The 17,503-nt window shown below is 51.7% G+C and overlaps 1 long non-coding RNA gene across 3 annotated transcripts in view; it reads left to right on the top strand.

Annotated features, from left to right (window-relative positions):
- The window catches only part of LOC309647638, a 478,548-nt gene that overhangs the window by 218,333 nt on the left and 242,712 nt on the right, over positions 1-17,503 (top strand). For all 3 annotated transcript variants that reach the window (XR_014256209.1, XR_014256210.1, XR_014256211.1), the window contains exons 3-4: positions 445-547; positions 11,495-12,286. This is a non-coding gene — a long non-coding RNA (uncharacterized lncRNA). The remainder of the gene's footprint in view (positions 1-444; positions 548-11,494; positions 12,287-17,503) is intronic.

Genomic DNA, 17,503 nt, shown 5'->3' with positions numbered 1-17,503 from the left:
ATGTGGTTCTTCTCCCGCCCTCAGGCATCCACCCCTCTCCCAGGTCCCCTGCAGGCAGAGCTCCAAGCCTGTTTATAGGCTTGTTTATAGAGTCAAACGCATCCCTTCCCGCCCCAAGGAGCACCTCAGGTCACATCGAGGCTGGGGGGCCCCGGGGGGGTGGGTTGAGATTGTCCTCCTGTCTAAAGCTGCCCCTGAAGAGTCTATCTGTGCTCTCAGTGTGTTCTTTTTGCAGGAGGACGGGCACTTAAGGGGCTGACCCCCCCTGCTAAGGGAAGTGACGCTGTTTTCCCAGGTCCAGAGGACAGAGCCGCACCAGGGGACAGTAATGAGAGCAGGGCCATGTCCTCACTGCTCTTGGGTTTAATTTTTCCCATTTCACAGATGAGTAAGTGAGGAACCAGAATGTTTAAACAACTTACCCAAAATCTCATTGGCTTTCAGGTTTCAGCACCAGAATTTGAACCCATGAAAGGTTTCCTGATGCCGACCAAGACTTGCACCAAACTTGGCTGTCTGAACCTTCCGGGAGCTTGTTAAAATAGAGGTAAGTTCCCGATCCCACATCGGGGCTATCTTTTCAGTAGTTTTGGGATGAGTCTTAAGGCTTTGAATTTTATTTGTAATCAACTACCCAGGCAATTCCAATGCACGGCGAATTTGGGAACTACTGTCTGGTGCCACAAAGGCCACACTGGTCTCGAAATTTTTACAGTCTTTTCCCCTTTGCCCACTTCCTCCCTCACCCCAGACAAACGAATGATTCTGAGTGAGAGCAGTGTGTCTTAAAGTGAAACTCAATACCTGTCGAGGCAATGTTTTGGAGATTAGTTATGTGAATACATTATCCCTTTAGCTAAAACCGCCATCAAGTTTGAAAGGTGTCTTCCCATCCACCCATTACTACTTACTGAGTGATGCTTTGTGACTAGGCTTTACAGGGAATGTCACAGAAGAATAACCCCATCCCCAGATTACCTGAGCTATCCGTGAGGGAGACCAAATGACATGTGTGACACAATTCAAGGGTAACAACAAATGATAAATTCCAGCTTATAGCAACTGACACTTGGTGGACTTGAACCAGTGAGAAGTGAGTTACAGGAAACGGGAGAAGTAGGGAAGGTTTCCGAATAGAGGTTATGCTTGAATTAAGTCTGGAAGGAGTCAGGCTCGGAAAGGCAGATGTAGGATGGGAAATCCATGTAGTGGGAAGAGATGAGCAAAAGCACTCGTGTCCTAAAGCAACCGAGGGCCATGAAGTAGTTGATACTTATTTCCTGAGTCGCTGAGGATGTAAACTGGAATATCAACAATCTGAAGGTGTGTGTGTGTGTGTGTGTGTGTGTGTGTGTGTGTGAGAGAGAGAGAGATAGAGAGAGAGGCTGGGGCCAGGTGAGGCCAGGGAGGGTGGGGCACTTCGCTGGAGGATGCTGGCTCGGAGGGTCGGCTGCTGGGACACACATGTAGGGAGAGAGGGTGGGATGGGCAGGTGGCGGGAAGGTCTCTGCTGGGGCACGGAGGCCACAGACCCAGGAGGGCTGTTCGCAGTGAATCGACCTTCCTAAACTCTCCTAAGCTCGGGGGCCTGGGGACACGTCCCTCCCTGCCCCTCGGAGTCAGGCTGCTTTGGGAAGTGAAACATTTATTTTATTCTCCCTTGAAAACAAACTTTACATCATTGATCTGCTGCTAAAAAATGTTTGTGCTGAATTCCTGCTTCTAAGCCAGCGCCTATGACTCAGATGGTGTGCATTTCAAAATTCTCTCAACATAATTTCACATAAAAAAGAAACATCTTACATTGGGCCAACTCTGTTAAAAACCAACTGCCTTGTATCACTAATACATAGCTGGATTGATTCATGGTGTACATCTTCAAAGACCTGGATAATCATCTTTGTTTGCAAATTCCTTATTAACGTGGAGATAAATGTTATCATAAATTGAACTTTCATACGATGGGCTAAATTTTTTGGTCTTTAGAGTTCATTTCCAGAATATTCGATAGCACGACTGTAAGGGCTGCATGGCATTTTCCCAATTGGACACAGTTGGAGATTTTTTTTGGTCTCCTTTTTCTTTAAGCGAGATGATAAACACTTAATAAGAAGATGGAACTTATGGAAATTAGCCAGAAGAGAATAACATTCTACCGATGGAATTCCACTTCAGATGCTGGGCTGGAGAGAAATCCTCCTCTCAGGCTCCTTCGCCTTTAGATGATGGCTTTAAAAACTGTGAAAACAGAGAAAGCCAAGTGTGTGGTCTTGGGCAATTTCGTAATAGTCTGTGCAGGAGACAGAGGGGGTGCTTTGCTGGAAAAAATGATTAGCTTTTTCTTTACGATGACAGAAAACAGTTGCAATTCAAAGATGCCAAAGGTTCTGCAGCCCTCCCTTTTGGCAAATTGTTAGGTAATCACTGCTCCCAGGTGGTGCTTTCAATAAAGGCCTTGGAAAGTCACGCCCCAGAGATGTCCTCAGGGCAGAGCCATTGTCAACGGGGAGAAACTTGGAGAATTAGTCAGAGCAGGGTTAGAGGAAAAGATGCTGGATTTTCCTTCAGGGGAATCTGCTCCTGATTTCCTGGAGCGCCTTCAGGTGCCTCTGACTGACTGATGAGCGTGAAGTCCGCTGCTGAGCTTCTCAGGTGGAGCTGGAGGAGACCTTCTCAGGTTCCAGTGTTATCATTGTTGTCGTTTGGCTTTAGTTATCCCAGGAAGCATCAGGCCCACGCTGAGGTATCACTCCATACGCAATCTCTTATAACAAACTAGGTTTTAATTAACTAGTTACCTTGCTCATAATATACCACACAACGGTTTTGACCTTTTAAAACAAGTTTTCCCGAGACTGGTTTTTCTTTTGTCATTTTGGTAGCGATCTGATTGGCCTGGCCTGGGACTGGCGCCCTGAGCCCAGGCTCTTTCCCGGCACCAGGCCCTCCGTTTGTAACGGGGACTAGGGCTGAGGCAGACAATCGCCTGTATCTGTTGAATCAGTTCAGAGCTCCTTTGTGAGCACAGCGCCAGGCCTGGGAGCCCCACCGTGTAAAAGACCATCCTCATCCCTGACACTCAGGGCCCAGTGACGCTCAGACGCTGGAAGACGACAACATGAATTTGTGGGGCCAGCGGAGACTAGAGTCGTGCACAGGTGCTCTGGGTGGCTGTGCATTTGGGGGACGCATTTTGATTCCGCTAGGCCCTCCCAGGCCAGCTGGCCTGTGATGTGCGGCCCCGAGGGAGCCGAGTGGGGCTGTGTCCCCCTTTGCCTGGCAAAGCAATAAAGCTATTCTTTTCTGCTTCATCCAAGACTCTGTCTCTGAGATGTGATTTGGCACCGGTGCACAGAGGCCGAGTTTTCGGCATCTCCAGCAAGGCTGTGATGGCTTTTGGTCTCTGACGCTTTGAGTTCTCTTGCCAGCTCTGCCTGCCTCTGGCCGGTGTTACAGTGATGGACATGTTCCTTAAGCCACGTGCTCAGGTTGCCAGGCTCCTCGACGCAGGACTTGCAAGACGTGACCCATAAGTGCTGGCTGGGTTGAGCCCTTGCCCATCCTTGGGTGCTCAGGATCCAGAACAGACAGGGATTCAAGGACGGGGACAAATCACACCAGCTCCCTCATCCACAGTCTTTTCATCGAATAAGAATGCATTGAAGATAAACATCAAAGGAAACATTAAAAGTGAAAAGTAGTAACAAAAGGCTAAGCGTGCGCTGAAGTGCGTGTTTGGAATCAGAAGGGGCACCGTTCGGCGTGCTCTGTGGGAGAGGCTGGTTTATAGCTTGACTGCTATGCTCGAGTGCACACACTGGAACTTTTTTGTTTTTAAATCACCAGTTTTAAAATAACTCTCTTAAAGATGAGTTTCACCCTGGTGGCCTCACTGCATCTCTTTCCACACCCCAGGGCTCTGCAGACCACTCCTGTGAAGCCGCAGACCCCCAAACACACGACACAGCGAGGGGCACTCCTCAGGTTGGGGAGGAGACCAGTGGGGCTGGGACATTTGTGGGGAATAAAGCCCAGGGCCCGAGGCTTCGGAGGTTCATAGACTGTGCCGCTTTCCTATTATCCTGGCTGCGGTTTGATATCTTGCAGCTTAATAACATCATTTTAAACATCTCATTATGGAGAATTTCCAAGCATTACCCAACTAGAGAGAGTCGCCTGTGGACCCCTGTGGACCCATCACCCAGCTTTTTTGGTCAAGAATGAACTAGTGGCCGATCTCGTTTTACATATTGATAGATACTTCTAACACTGATGTTTTCAAAAGCTGCCTCTGTTCAGCAATGATTTGGTAGAGTGAATCCGTCGCAGGGAGAATCCACAAAGCAGTCTCTGCCTTACGCAAGGTTGTTGCAGATGGGGAGAGAGAAGCGTGTGTCAGAGAAACACGGAACAAATATGGGTAAATCAGGATCTTAATTAACTGTCTCATAAGAAGAGCTTCCAAACAATGTCAATGGGTTGAGTAAGAACCGGAAAAAGAAGACGGAGGAATACAGCTGACTCTGGAAAAATAAAACGTTGTCTGAAAAAGAAAGGAGAAAACGTACAGGTTAGCACAAACTAAAAAAGGGCAGGGTGACAAAGGTGTAAGTGGTCACAAATGCACATGTTTGTGGGTAAACCACAACAGCTGGCTGGACGATGGCGGGTCAAAACAAATTCTCTGGGAAAAATGAATGTAAGTCTCTTAGGCCAACATCTGTAAACACTGAACGTTTTTGTTTCTTGGAGGCAGGTGACCACCTCCTGCCATCAGCTCCAGGGAGAGATGTTTCCCTAAACCTGTGGGTCTCCTTTCGTGCAAGAGCCCATCAGGGATTCAGTTTGAATATTCTATTTCTGATTCCTTTGTTGTGGAGTTATTTTTCAAGTTAGTTTGAGTAACGTTAATATCTTCAGAAAATCACATATATGTGATGCATGTATATAATCTCTCGGGCGCTCTTACTCAGTCATCAGGATGTGTCTCTTTTTTTCCCAAGAGAGCACATCCACAATTAAATGGCCGCTAACGCCTCGCTGATGCCTGCCTGTCCCGGGTGGGATACTGGTTGGGACGAGGCTCTTTGCCGTCTGCGGGGTGGAGCGGGGAGGGGCGGCGGCTCGACAGGCAGCGTGGGCTGGGTCCCCGGCCTGCGGAGGAGCGGGCGGCCGCCTGACTGCCGTCGGAGGTGCTCAGGGCATCGAAGGCTCGAGCACTGAGGGGCTGTCAGGGACGCGGTGGACGGTAGGCGCCACCTTCGGGGGGCTCCCCTGAGCTGTCGCTCGCTGGTCACGTGGGTCCCGGGCACGCTGACTTCCCTCTGTTTCAGTCTCCTTGTCGAGGTGCTCACAGCGGCACTGGCCTCCCCGGCTGCTTGTAAGTTACAGCATCCGTGCTCTGCTTCGGCTCAGAGGGACCCATGGCCGTGCCGGCCGGGAGGAGGACTCGGGCCAGAGTGACCTCGACAGGGGTTGGGGGTACAGGGCGCCGGGGGCCGTGGAGCCCAGGACACCGCTCACGGGTGATGGCTGAGCTGCGTCCAGAAGGGAGCACGGGAAAGACAACTCAGGGGCGGGAGGACGTGGGTTAGAATGAGCCTGGCAGGAAGTGGGGTTACTGGGTCCGCAGAGGGTGCATGTGGTCCAGCAGCCCTGGGGCCGGCGGGGAGCACAGGGGCCTTGGTTTGCTGCCTCTGAGCCGGGGACCTCGCGTCTGTCCTGCCAGAGGCCACGTGGGCCGGGGCAGGTGCCACACCCACGCCGTGCAAGGGATCAGGAGCCGGGCACACTTGACCCTGGCTCTCTGCATTCCGAGCCCCACCTTCTTCCTCAGCCCCCGCCCTGCCTTGTTTAGGACAGGGAACAACAGTCATAATTCCCTCCTGGAGGAAAGAGGAAGGAGCCGCCCGGGGGGGGGGGGGGGGGGGGGGCCTGCAGGTGGGGGATAGGGACCCGCCACCTTAGTGACCCGTCGCCACGTTTGCTGAGCACATTGAAAGTTTGCACGTCAGCGGGAAGCCGGTGTCCTGTTTGCAAACCCTCCCCTTGCGGTTTCCCGAGTTGTGGCCAAGGCTGAGAGGCGTGGAGGAAAGGACCCATCGGACGTGCAGGCCTGCCCGTGTTTTGATCGCAGCGGGAGCCGGTTTGGGTTCCCGCCTCTCGCTGCCTTTGTGAAGGGCAGGGGCGTGGCTGGGCAGGGGCGTCTTTGATGGCAGGCCGCTCTTCTCGGTGCGAAGTTTGCTGCTCCGCTTCCGCCAAGCCCGCTTTGCGCGTCTGTGCTCTGAAGATGACGGAGTTCGCGACAGTCCCAGTTAGGACCGATGGGGAGCGTGGGCGGCTGACTCCTGGGTAGAAGGAAGTGACGCTTGGTCGTGCCTTTTTCTCTTTATTTCCAGCAAATGGTCTGAGTTGCATTTTATCCACAAAAAGTCTTCGTTTGCCTATTTTTTTGTCCGTTTGTATCCTTTTTTTTTCCTTTTTCCTTTTCCTTTTTGCTTCATAATGAATTTTTGAATTGATCTAAACCTGAGAACTGATTCCACGTGAAGCTGGAAGTGCGACCCTTGACCTTGACCCTTGACCAAGAAGCTGGAGAGCGAGGAGAGAGGGCTTTTCCTCCCAGGTTTGCTTTGACTGCAGCCAAAGTCTGCGTGAATGACTCAGCTTCTCTCTGCTGTAGTTTTCCCATGTGGAAAACAACTTTAGTAATTCCTGGGCCGCCCGCTGCGTGTGACAAAATTCCATCCCCTCGGAAGAAATGAGCTATCAGATTATGGTATATGATTAGGTAATCCATAGCTTCTGATTTCTATTCATATGCTAAGCTTAGCCATTTTGGGGGGCAGCTTTCTGAAAGAAAGAATTTGATTTTCACAATCGCTTGGGCTCACGAGCGCGTGATGAACACAATAGCTACGTGCCCGAGAAAACAAATTCTTCCCTTGTGCTGGTTCCATTGTTCTAGGCGACTAAATCTGTAGATGATTGTTCAGCCTCACTCTTTTTTTTGGTCCTGTCCCATCAGATACGCATTCCAAGAAATTACCTTAAGATTTGTTTCACCATGAAAGCGACATTCTCAGCTGTGCTCCAATCAACTGGATAAAAGTGGCGAACCCATCCTGGTTGACTATCACCTTTCAAAGTATGTGTGTGGAGGAGCGAGCCCGAGCCCTCATCCCTCCCTGGCTATTGTTAGAAATAAGTAATGATGTATTAGGACATGCTTTTTGTGCCAGAAGTTTCCGAAACTTTTTGCAACCGCACATAGAAACAGGAATTACTTCACCCGCCGTTGAAATGTGGCCACCGCTTGGATGAGATGGGGCAGCTGTTTAAAAATGCACAGCAACTTTAAAAGAAAAACCAATGCACAGCAGCGTTCCAAAACGGGGGGCCTGCAAGTGAGGGGCAAACTTGCCTCCGACTGAAATCACAGGGGAAGCTTTCTGGGCTGAGCCTGCTGGAGCTGGGCTGTGAGGGGCTTTAGTTTTGTGTCTCCCTAGGAAAGCCAACCTCTTCTGTTCAGGGCTGGCTCCTGGTCACCTGCTAAATCATCCGATCCCAGGCCACCAACTGATGGGCGGCCCTCAGCAGCGTGGCAGGTTCTCTACACTGGCTGATGGAGGTTGGCCGCAGGAAGAGGTGGCCTTGCGTGAGGAGTGGTGACCTGACCCTTCAGTGCCACGTACAGCTGGGCACGGCCCAGGGTGATGGAACAGGGAACACTGTCCATTGCTTCCTGGTCACTGTAAAGTATGCTCTCCGACCTCAGAGACACTGACATAAATTCATCAGCTTGGAGTCTACACTGTTCCTATATTTATCTGCTCACATGGGCCAGAGTATCTTGAATAAGACCCAGAAAAGTGTCTCTTTTTTTGGACCACAGTTTCATTAGCAAAAATCGCTTCTCTTTTAGGCAAAAGAAGGACTCAATTTACGAGAAGATTCCTCTTCTCTGGATAGATTTTAGTTTCGGGAAAAGCAAAGCTGATGACCACTGTACTCCCTCAGGCCTTCTGCTTCCCAGGGCAGTTGAGGATTTTCACGGTGAAAAGAGAAGAGGAGGCAACACAGCACACAGCACGCTGAAGCCCGTGGCAGGCGGGGAGCAGGGCCCACAGGAAAAGCATAGCTGTAAACACGCGCATCAGAAAAGAGCAAAGCTCTCATGTTAATAACCTACGTCTGCACCGTACGCAACTAGAGAAAGAAGAGAAAAGCAAACCCAGAGCCAGCAGCAGGAAGGAAGGAAGATTAGAGCGAAGATAAATAAAGTAGAAGCTAGAAGAACAACAGGGAAAATGGTCAAAAACAAAAGTTGGTTCTTTGGAAAGACCGACAAAGTTGACAGACCTTTAGCTGGACTGACTGAAAGAGGGGGCTGCTCGGGAGTGTCTGGGGGGGTTTGTTCTTCCATTTAGGGGGTCGATGGTGCCGGGCTGGTCTCTGCCCCGTCCAGACTGTGAGCCTTTGCAGGGCTGTCCTAGATGATGGGGGGGCGCGGAGGGTCGGAGGTCACCCCTGGGAGGCTTGTGCTACAGGTTAGATAAAACAGGGTGTTTTCCACACCCCGATCCTTCTTCTGGGAAAGGGAACCAGAGTCCTCGAGGGAAACCCTACAGTGGGAAAGGGCAGCCTGGGGCTGGGCTGAGGGAGGAGGTGCGGCGGGCTTAGGTCAGGAGGAGCAGGTGGTGGTGGCATGCTTGTCCAGCTGAGGCCGGGCTCACAGCATTTGCTGGTAGATGCCAGGCCCCTTCTGCCCCAAGTCACTCCCTGAGCCCGGCGTTGTGTTTCCTCCAAGCGCAGGGTCAGGGCTGCTGTTCCCATTCACCGTGTCCTGGTGACAGCTCGGATTCTCCGTGGAAGATTCCACTTCCCAACTAGGTCCAAATCAAATATTGACTTCACTAATTTTAAGTCATTTTGCCCATAGACAGTGGTGCATTTAGGAGGACACGAGGGAATGCCTGGGGCGTCACCAGGGGAGACTGCCTGAGCCTGGGCTCCAGAAGCACGGTCCCTGGATGGACCCTCGGAGGCACGCTGGGCCTCAGCGGGCCTGTCCGTGGGCGCGGGTCGTGTTAAAATGACCCTCTTTCTCTCGCCCGCAGCATCTCATCGTCTCCGGGTCCTCACGCTTTGTACCGTTCAAACCAGCGTGGAAAACCCCGGCTGGGCCTTGCCTTCAAGTAGATGGGCACCCAGAGGCCTTGTGCTTGCCCCGGCCCCCCGTCCGGAAGGGACAGCGTGGCCCCTGAGGGGGCAGCGCGGGAGGAGCCGAGCCCACGGCGGGGGAGGCGGAGGCCACGGGGCAGCTCCGCGCTGGCGGCCGGACCGCAAGCCTCGGCCGCTGGGCTGGCTTCCCTCCCTCCATCACAGGGACGGGAGCCAAGGCGCGTGGAGATTCGGGACGTCTGTGCCCGCGGTGACCGTGCTGCGGGGTCCGCCGGGGCTCAGAGGCCCGGGTCAGGCGGCACGGCCCTCGCTCTGCCCGCTGCCCTCCCACCGCAGGGACCAGGGTCAGTCCTCCCTGACGGGTGCCGGTGCTGGCTGTGTCCTCGGCGTCCACAGCCCCTTCGCTGGGGCGGCCTGTGTGCCGGAGGGGGCAGCCTCGGGCGCCCCCCGCCCCTCACCTGTGTGCGAGCTCACCTGCAGCTCCGCTGCTGTACGTGTTCCCTCTCCCTGGAGAGAGGAGCTTCCCCGCGCGTGTGAAGGCATCTGGATTTGATTCTGGAGATGACGGTTGTCAGTGCAGTGAAGGCTGGGACTGGAATTTGGGGCATCAACCCAGGCGTGTGACAGGCGACCCCAGGAGGGATGCTGGGGTCTGAGTCAGGCGCTGGGAGCTGCCTCTTCTCCCCCTGCAGGGTGACTGGAGTTGATCCCATCAGGACGTCCCTCTGTGACGGATGCAGTGGTTGGCGTGGTGCCTGCCTGCCCTGGGAGTGGGTGGGAAAGAGGGCTGGGCCTGGTCCTGCCTCAGGGAGCCCACGGGGGCTGTGAGACACTCCTGCGTTGTAATTACGGATTTCACGCGGGCTTAATGAGATAGTAGACCCCTGAGGTAAAAGCAGGGTAATTACTCAAAATAGAGGCAAGACATTCTCTTATATCCTGTAGATATTAGCATCTAGTGACCCAGACAAGCATCTCTTAACCCTCTCTTTCTCTGAGCCATTTATAATATACTGAACTTAGTCTAGTTGGGAAAAAGCCACCATAGCACTAGCTTCTATTCAACCAACCCACCCTGACCGTCTCTTCCAGAAAGTATTATTTCCACACTCAGAGCAAAAACAGTAAGCACTTATTTAGTATTTTTGATATTCAGAATACTTATACTTACTAATTAGTAATAAACCCAAACCTCCAAACCCCCAAACAAAACACACAGCAAAACCCAGCAAAATGTTAGGTATTTTATTCTCCAGGAATCATTCACTTTACAAAAAGGTAAATGGGCTTGTTTCCTAGGTGGGGACACTGGCTGCCTTGTCCCTGTGAGTTCCAGGCCGTCCCTCCCCTCACCCTGCAGTCGGCACCGACCACCCACTCTGACCTGTGGGCCTGTGTCATCTTTCCCCGTGGGTTGGCTGGGAAGCAGCCGGCGGGGCCGGTGGGGGTGAGGGCATATCTGTGGCCACGAGGAAACCCTTCCTGACCGGGCTGGTTGGACCCTCTATCCCTGCACCTGGCCCGGCTTCTCCCACGAGCCCCCAAGGTGGGGACGGAGGGAGCTGGGTAACGGGTAGACTGAGTAAACAAAAGATGAACTTTTCTCTTCTGCCTGCGTCCTCCTCCCGGAAAGGTGATGGGCCGGGGTGAGGAAGAGTGCTGTTTTCATAACAATAGGCCCGACCGTGATGGTGACAGTACGTTTTCGGTTCTGACGCCAAGAAGCAAGGGCTCCAATTCATCCCGTGGATTTTGTCGAAGCTCTGCTCTTTGGTTCCCTGCTGACACAGGACACCGCCACCCCTGGACAAGCACACGGGGGCCCCGGAGCCCAGCCTCCAGGACACCTCCGGACTCTGCTCCCCCTTCACATTCTGCGAGACCCACCTGACCCTCTCGCCCTCCGTGCGCTGGGCCCCTTCACTCCCCCAGCCCCGGGCCTTCACTTTCCGCCTCTGTTTTTGGAATCATTCGACCCCCTCGCCGGCGTGAGGATCGGCACAGTGAACCAATGCGGGGTGTTCAGCTCAGGACTTGGCCCAGAGGACGTGCCGGGTGGGGCCCTGCCCTCCGATGGCCCAAGGGACGGCCAGGCACAGGGACGCACGTGGAGACTTGAGTCGACCAACTGAAAAATCCATTCTTCCTCGTCTACGCTCAGAATAATTCCTGTTGCTCCAAATCAGTCACGTCCACAGAGTACTGACAACACTGAAATCATATATAAGGCAGATGAAAGTGTTTTGTGGATGGCTTGGTTTTCTCCTTGTTTCCGGTAATGTTTATGTTTTCACATTTTTCTGGGCTGTAGAAATACCTTTCTCCTTCGCATCTTTCTCTGCTACGACCGGCTTGGATCTCATCTTCACTCGTTTCCACTCCCCATGGCTCTGTCGGGTTCTGACCACGTGAGAGACGGACACCACACGAGATCGTAAGTAAACGGGGGTACTCACAATTCTGTCCTTTTGGAGCTAAGACTCCAGAGCACAAATGAAAGGAAACAGAATTTTCAACACAGTCTCTCGATGTGTTTCTGTAGGGTTAGATTCCTTACAGAAATGATAAGCTATTTTGGTGGATGTCAGTGTCTTATGGAGGCTGCTGCCATTTTCTTCGTTTTGTGGGCAGGTGGGAAGGTCCTGGGAGGGAAGAAAGCTGTGAACTCAAGGGTAGGAGATGCAGGTGATGACACTGCTTTTAAATTTGAGGAAGGACTGAGCGAACCAGGTTTGACAAAGACACACATATTTATGAAAAGGAAAATGACAGAGAAGCCAGGAGATAAGTTCTAGAAAATAAGGGAAGAGGTCCCCAGTACTAGTATCTCTCTTCTTTCCTCTTTCTTCTCTTGGTTAAGCGGAGGGTGGGGAAGTGGAGACGCGGCCCGCAGCCCCTGGGCCCCCAGGCCTCCCCGTCCCATGGAGCGCCCCCAGCCGCTCCAGCAGGCCTTCACTCTCACCCCACGCTTTCTCCTCTCTGTTTCCTCCCAGACCATCAAATGAGGGACAGCCACGGCTTTAGAAGAAAGCTGCCAGTGCGGATTTGCTTGTGTTTTAGGCCCAGAGTCATCTGATTTTCACGAGACGGTAACGCCGCGAAGGTAAGAGTGAAAGATTTAATTCAACGGCTCCGGCTGTGCTTTTCTTGCAGGTGGGAGAGGGTATTTTGAAGAGATTTGAAAGGTAATTTATTTTCCTCAAACAAATGAATTGGTATTTTGGGCTAACTCTTTGGGGTGCCGGAGATGATCTAAGCTGACACTTATTTTTTTTTTTTTTAATTTTATTTATTTATTTATTTATTTTTTTGGGCTGTGTTGGGTCTTCATTTCTGTGCGAGGGCTTTCTCTAGTTGCAGCGAGCGGGGACCACTCCTCATCACGGTGCGCGGGCCTCTCACTATCGCGACCTCTCTTGTTGCGGAGCACAGGCTCCAGACGCGCAGGCTCAGTAGTTGTGGCTCACGGGCCTAGTTGCTCCGCGGCATGTGGGATCTTCCCAGACCAGGGCTCGAACCCATGTCCCCTGCATTGGCAGGCAGATTCTCAACCACTGCGCCACCAGGGAAGCCCCTAAGCTGACACTTCTTTATCTGAATATTGTTCCCAGGGTTGTCCACGTGACACATAGGCCATCAGCACCAAAATAGATAAAGAAAAATACCTGTTTTCACTTACATCCATTATTTGTGATATTTTGCACCTACTTCATGAAACTGATCTGTCAGTGAAAAACAAGTTTCGTCTGAGGCACGTATCAGAAAGGGTCACGACGGACGGCCCATCACTTCTGGCTCTACACCGTGGAGAGCAATGACGTTTCCATCTGCATTAAGCATTTCCCCTGGGGTTTTTGTATCCGGCGTTGACTTGCTTGGAAAGTGTGAGTGTCACAGGCAAGGACTCTGAATCAGACCGGGTGTTCTCGGTGTTAACTGGGCGGGTTGGCTTGCTGCTCTGCTCCGTAGTTTCCTTCATTGACCAAGTAGGAGGAATAAAGTCTACGGGGCAGGATCGACCGGGTTCGGAGACGGTTGGGAAGGCCCCCAGGCAGTACTGCCGGCGGTGGGTGCGCAGGACCACGCGGACGCTGGGGGCCCACGGTGGTCACAGCACGGCCTCAGCGACTCTGCTGCCACGATCCCAACGCAGCTGGTGCTGTGAATAGCTTTGCTTTGTCCCAGTAACTGTAACTCCCGGCACTATTTTTATCCAGGAACAAAGGGAAGACTCTGAGCTCTCCCTGCTGTTTGAAGTGTACCTTGAGAGCCCCGTGATTTGTAAATGGAATACTTAGAATAAAGATTCCTTAGGATCTGGGTCATGGAAAGTCAGTGACTTGTTGCTGAGTACAAGGCAGAGCTGTAATAGCCGATTTAAATCCCCTGCGACAGAGGCGAGTCATTTGCAACTGCAGTTATTATAGTTTCCAAGGAATCACTGCCTTGTTCCTGCCAGCAGCTGCCTCCCTCGGTGCGGGGGTGACCGCTGGGGTGGCCAGAGGATGTGAGCAGGGACGATCGTCCAACATCCTCTTCTCTTCAGGGTCTGGCATTTTATTTTTGGTGGCTTCACCGGCAGCCTTTGTGCCATGACGTGTAACTTCTATAGCTCACAGAGTAAGCTTTCCCCACTAGGTCTTAACATCCAGCCCCGTACGCATTAATCATTAAAAGCCAGGAAGCCAGTCCCCTTGTTCTCACTTGGACGACAGGACAGTAACAGTGGCTTAGATCCGGGGATGCAGGCTGGGCTGAGTGGTGGAATCACTGGGTCTCTTGTCTGGGAGGCGTAGGTTCAGAAGCGAAGGCGCTTGGCCTGCATCTCATCCTGGGAAGTGGGCGAGATTTGAATGGGAATTCATCCTAATGGGGAGCGGAGGCTGGGAGGGCGCCAGGAAAGTGGGGTGGGCCAGTGACAGTTCCTTGGAAAAAGATGGGCAGCGTCTGAGCAGACTCCAGTGTGGGTTAGGAAGAGCCACCACCAACCATAGACAGTACACGTGAATCGTTCAGAGATTAAACGCGGGGTCGGGGGTGGATGGTGCCTCGGAAACTAAGCCTCCCCCTCCCCGTTCACTACCCTTCCCCTGGGCCGGGACAGGTTTTAGAGCAGACATTTGTCACGACAGTCGTTCAGGGAGAAATGATACCCAAAGTGGTCCAGGTTCCAGGTTAACGAAGAGTGCAGTAGGGGAACCTTTCATAAGGAATTCTTTCTAAATCCTCTAAAATCTCATTCCTGGGACTTCTAGGTTTCCAGAGTTAAGATATTAAGAGTTCACCTATTGCTCTGATTTCAATAAATTGTTTAATATTTCCAAAGTTTTAATAAACTTATATATATGTACATTTTTTAAAAAGATCGGAGGCTTTATTTATTCATTTTGCTTTCACCGGGGGAATTGGTATGTCCCTTATCTGTGCAGAATAAGCCACAAAGCAGCATCTAGAAGTGGTCGTTCAGATGAGACAGAGCTGCAAGAAGCACTTATTAAAGTACAGAAAGTCAGACCAACTGGTTCTCTCAGTGGCTTGTCAAGGGTGAACGGTCCCACGTTTGCAGGTCTGTGGCCAATGCCTGGGTGTGGGTAAAGCTTCGGCCGCTGCCCTGGAAGCCTCACCCCTGCTGGACTGTGGGGCCTCAACATTGCCAGCCTGGATGCGTCCGTGCGGCGGATTTAAAATGGGTGGTGTGCGTCCGTGAGTTGGGCTCTCGATGACCAGATGAGCTTCTCCCTGCAGTTTCCCCTGAGTTGGGAAGTAACTGATTCCATCCCAACCGACAGCCTCAAAACGAAGACCTCGTGCATTTAGGGGCTGAATCAACTCCATGCAGCCTTCCAGACGGTTCCCGCAGCCCAGGCTGACCTAAGTGGGTTGATTGACCGGGAAGCACAGAGGACCCGGCTACGTCGTGAACAGACGCCTTGTGACAGCTGACTAGGACCCTGCTAAAGGTCTCATTTTCTCTGTAAAGGAACAAGAAAAAAGTGTACATTCTCTGATCCCTCCCTTTAAACGTCAGAATAGCGAATTGGAAGGAGTCCCCAGGCCTAAAGTCAGATGCCCTCAAGCTGAGTCTCCATTTTGTGAGGCACTTAGTGAAGTACCTCTGGGACTCAAGGCAGGTTGCTCAGTCCTGCTGTCTAGGGTGCACGTGGATGGCATCGGGCACCGGGCCTGCACCTCCGCAAACACCGTCTCATTTAGCGCTAAAGCCACCAACCCCCTGCTGCCTTTTGCATAAACTAGGTAGATGAAGACGGACTAGGTTAAGATGTAAAATACAGATTTACAAAATAATAAACGAAGAGGTGCTCTTTTTTTGAGTACTTTCTGTCTGCCAGGCACTTAGCACATATGATGTGTACTTTACATCTATCATCTCATTTAATCCTACAGTAACACTGTGGGCAGGTGCTGGTTGAGGCTGGGAAACCTCGGGTCACAAAGCCAATATGCGGTGGTGGCAGAGGTGGCCGTGGAAATATCAATATAAATCCCCAAACATCCGATTCCAAATCCAGAGCGATACTTCTTCATCTTTTACCAGATCTGTGCTTTAGCTTCTTAGAACTATCTTGAAGGACATATTATTTCTTGGAGTGATGAAGAAACAAAGTAGTGAGTGATGAAGACATTCACATTTCTAATCATTCTTCAGGTTTCATACTTTTACAAATACTTCAGAGTTTTCTTTCCACACGTAGCACAGAAGCCTGACTTCTGTACCTAGAATGTTCCTCTGCAGACTGTCTGCCCTTTACCGTGGGAGGTCACGCCTGTGTCTTCACCGGCTTTCTGGCCCATTTCCAATCCTGTTCCCCATCCTGTGGACTACTGAAGACTGGCTCCAGAATGTTCTCTTTACTCTATTCCGACCATCAAAGGGACAAACAGATGCAGCGCTCAGAAGTCACATGTACGTCCGCTGTGGGGCGGTGCCCTCCTTGGTGAGAGCGTGTTTCCAACTTTGGAAAGAATCTGTTCATGTAGCTGCAATCTCATAGAACATTCTGTTTGGATTTTCTTATAGTTGCTGTTGACGCTGTTATTTTCCCTCTAAGCATTGAGGTTAAGAGAGACAAACCTTCAGGAGTTGACTTCACTGAAACATTTGAGCTACTTGGGCAGAAAAGAACCCACAGTCCAAAAATGAATATGGACTTGTGGAAACAGTGCGTATTTTGCCATGATTTCACCTAATTTCTTGTTCCACAGAAAGAACATATTCTCCAGATATCTATTATCAGAAAAAGAGAAAAAAAGACGTAATCCGACATGGCTAAAGTTTGAGACAGACACTCACGTAGGAGAAAATTAATTTTTAATAAGTGACTAAGGGACTAAAACGAAGTGAGATGCTTTCTGTTCTTAGTCATGAAAATTGGCTTTTCTTTTGTTACCTACGCGGACAGTTTAAGTAGTTTCCCCAAACTCCAAATCTTGTTGCTCCATGGGAAGGAATTGCCTTAATTCCTTTTTCCCCTCCTCTAGGACATCAAGGGGCAGCTTAGACGTCTGGTCCTAGAGACTCTTCCCCACGAAGGGAAGGTGTCCCCCTGCTGATGGGGGAGAGACCAGGAGGGAGGGTGTCCAAGGTGTATGGAGAGGAGATGGGAGGAGGGCACATCCCCGCAGGGGCCTGAATGTGAGAGGCGACGTGGGCATGGTCTGGGCCCCCAGGACCAAGGGCTGAAGGAGGCCAGTGAGCAAGGAGAACGGGGCCCGAGCTCCCAGGAGCAGGAGTGGAACCCGGGACTCCTCACAAGTTCCCCAGGCATGTGGGGTCCAGGGGGACCAGAGCCAGTGCCTTGAGGACCAGTGACGCCACCAACACACCCCTGAGGACCAACCCTAGGTCAAGGGGACGCCGCCTCCCAACATGAAGATATGCCAGTCCCCCGTCCCCCCGGATGCCTTCTTAGGGACGTGAGCAGGGAACCGCTCCAGGAGACGGGCCCTTTAATCTGAGAGAGGCTGGGCACTGCTTAAAAAAGACTGTTTCAGTGGTCGGCTTCAAAGGCCAGGCTAATAGCAGTGCTTTGCATTTTCAGGCACGTTTGAGTTAAATGCACAGTGGGTGAGATGTTTCAACCCCATCACACCTGTTGACCCCAGGTGGGTCTCTGGGTGGCACATGAGCAGAGGGGACACGGATGCCCTTTGAGATCTGTCCAAATCCCACCACAGGACACTTCTTTGTGTCTGCTCGTAAGTGGTCTGTGTTCCTGGGATCTGTTCAAAGCTTCCACTGACCTGAAAACGTCTGATGCTACATAGATCAGCATCTCCAAAATATGCTGGACGAACCGGA

This window comes from Balaenoptera physalus, assembly GCF_965194825.1.
Source record: "Balaenoptera physalus genome assembly, chromosome: 18".
Classification (NCBI taxonomy): Eukaryota; Metazoa; Chordata; class Mammalia; order Artiodactyla; family Balaenopteridae; genus Balaenoptera; species Balaenoptera physalus.
Note: the sequence above shows the minus strand (reverse complement) of the source record. Positions and strands in the feature narration are given on the sequence as shown.